This window comes from Scaptodrosophila lebanonensis, unplaced genomic scaffold (genome assembly GCF_003285725.1).
Source record: "Scaptodrosophila lebanonensis strain 11010-0011.00,11010-0021.00 unplaced genomic scaffold, SlebRS2 tig00000001-arrow-pilon, whole genome shotgun sequence".
NCBI lineage: Eukaryota > Metazoa > Arthropoda > Insecta > Diptera > Drosophilidae > Scaptodrosophila > Scaptodrosophila lebanonensis.
The window spans coordinates 28,977,258-28,980,041 of NW_022060529.1; the positions used below are offsets into that span (position 1 = coordinate 28,977,258).

At 36.1% G+C, this 2,784-nt stretch overlaps 1 long non-coding RNA gene across 1 annotated transcript; it reads right to left on the reverse strand.

The window, feature by feature from the left end:
• Positions 1–1,493: 1,493 nt before the first annotated feature.
• Positions 1,494–2,390, reverse strand: LOC115633660. Its single transcript, XR_003996383.1, has 2 exons — positions 2,070–2,390; positions 1,494–2,015 (listed from the first exon to the last, which is right to left on the reverse strand). It is a non-coding gene; the product is annotated as an uncharacterized LOC115633660 (long non-coding RNA).
• Between the last annotated feature and the right edge of the window lie 394 nt (positions 2,391–2,784).

Here is a 2,784-nt window from a genome sequence, read left to right on the forward strand (position 1 = left end):
TCGACTGTAGCGTTCTCTCTTGTTTAGACTAGCGTCCTGCTCATTATCTTACTATAAGTTTGAAATGAGGAATGGAAACAAACTAAAATTTTTGACAGATACAGATTCAAATAAAAACTATGTTATTACTCATCATGCTTATATAGATATTTTTGGTAACAACATAAACAAGCAAAAATATTTTATACTACCTAATCTTAAGACATTCGATGGCATTGTTGGCCATGACACAATAAAGGAATTAAAAGGTGTAATTAACACACATAAAAATCATTTTACATTATTAGGGAAGTATAAATATAGCACGTGTTATACCTCCAATAAATGATGAATGCGGGCGCTTAACTTAATTAATAGTTTCTTTAATGAAAGAATATGAAGTTAGGTGTTGCTCTTGCTTGTCTCTAACGTTGAATGAATATTTAGTGATCATACTTCTTATATTGATAACTTAATTACATTGGAGTGGACTAACATCGATAACCATACCACAACAACTCGGCCATTCTGACCATTTGATCGTCTCGATCAAAATATAAAAGTTACTTTCTGATATTTTACATTTGTACTTAAGAGTTATACTTAAATTATTAATTGTATCAAAATTGTAATATCCATAATGTATGATCCTTCGTGCAACACGTTGGCCGCCATTATCACCCTAATGATAATGCGGCGGTGGTGGTAATGATAACGTGTAACTGGTGTTGTTGTTGCACAATACAATGTCGATGGGTGGTGCTCCAGGTTGGCCCTTACTATATACTGCGTACTGCCGGGTCCATGGCCTATTTCTCTCCATCATCGACACTGGGGAGGGTAGGATGAGAGGGGTCGGGGATCTTTCTCCCTCCTACGCCTCTTAACACACTGGTATACTAAGAAAAATAAGTGCACGGGAACTGAATCTACTCAAAACGAAACTTATCAATACAAGAAAACAATCAAAGCAAACTCAAAGTGAACTGCGGTCTCAAGGAACCAGTCCTATTGATCGATGACCCATCGGCTTTGATAAGAAGAGAGATTACGCGGCGCTACGGAAAGTTATATGGAACTAGATGGAGTTGTCCATATCCTCGTCTGCACCCACCCACCTTGGCAATTCGGGGAGGTAAATATTGTTAAGAATTGCTCCTATACAGAGACTAGGCCGCTATGGTTGATCCTTCTGATATACTTTAGTCATGGTTGTGGTTTATGTCTTATGCAAATTTATTCTAATAACATGATGAGTTATTCAAACTTCAAAGAATTGTACAAAAATATAAGGCTGAAATTACGTCTTGTTTTGCCATGATATATGGATATAATATAAATAAGGAAAATATTATTCACTTAAATCATTCTTGCTTCAAATGTGCCACGAAAATAGATATATATGAGTCGACTCCAAAAGTGTCAAGACTTCATAAAATTTCAACTTAAAAGTGTTACTCACAAGCAAAACCATCGACGTGCGCACGTTGGGCCCAAAGAAGACGCAGTTGGTGTTGCTGAGTGCTGTAGTTACTACTATATACTCGTATATAAAACAAAAAGGGAGTAGCTTATACTATTTCCGAGGCATATTAAATTGTGAGCAAGAGCACTAGGAATTACGTTAAGCTTTCATGGAACAAAATAAATCAAATTATGCTTAAACTCTAATAACAATAGTTAATTATGTATATATGAAATATTAAAATTGGAAAAACGAAATTGATTTAAAGACTACATCACTTGGATGTTAGCAAAAATACGAACAAAGAAAAGTAGTATATGAAACGTAAGAAAGTATATGAAAATTTAGGTAAGAATTATAATCAAAAGAAAAGAAAAAAGTAGTGCTCAAGTCATTTGCACTGTGTATGAGAAAACCGATCGTGGTGTCTCGCTTGCACTCGGTTGTCCAGCTCCCACACGTTGCTTAGGGTTGGCATTGAATTTATGTACTTATGTACATATATGTAATAAGTGCAGGTTATGTGTATACATCTACACGTGGACTATGTCCGAATAACTGCAACTGGTGCCTGTACGAAATTAAATTATGTAATTCAAGCAAATTTTGGTAAGGAAAATATTACCACTATCTGTCTGGGACACTGCCGATAATATTTCCGATGTATTCATATGTGAAAGAGACGAGTCGCGGAGGGCCACAAGGTTTTTATCTTGGCACTTTCCTATGCTGAGTCTCGCACAAATATTTATGTATGTATATCCACTGCTGAGATTCCTCACTATACGAGGCAACGATGCGAAATTCAAACCAACGCCAGAGGTTTTCAGTCGTCGACGGTAGAGTTTCCGCAGTATTTTATATGTAATTTATGTAATTTTCACCATTAAAATAAAACTTGCACTTTGCTTGTAATATTGTTTCGTAGGAACGTCTGCGTCACTTGCCAGTTGAAATCAGAAAGAACCAACGACTGCGAATCGTTTTGCAACGTACATACTCTTTGCATTGTGAGAGAGAATCCTAACGGGATCTTTCCAGCAGCTGAATATTTCTACTCTAACTTCGAATGAGAGAGGGAGAGCATTTGGGAACGTAAACGGTTTTTGAATTTGCTAGGGTTGCTTAGTTGCCTAAACATTAACCCAACAAATTCCTTGTCCACTACAAAATAAGCAACACATAATATTAATTATCATTTAGCAATGACTGAATGTTTTCGGAACTATCTTTGACATTATCTCGCCAGTCTGCCCAATCTCTCATTCGACATGCTTCTACTATTCCTTCGTACGGGATTTATGTTAGTTGACAATTTTCAATATCTTTTAGAACATATC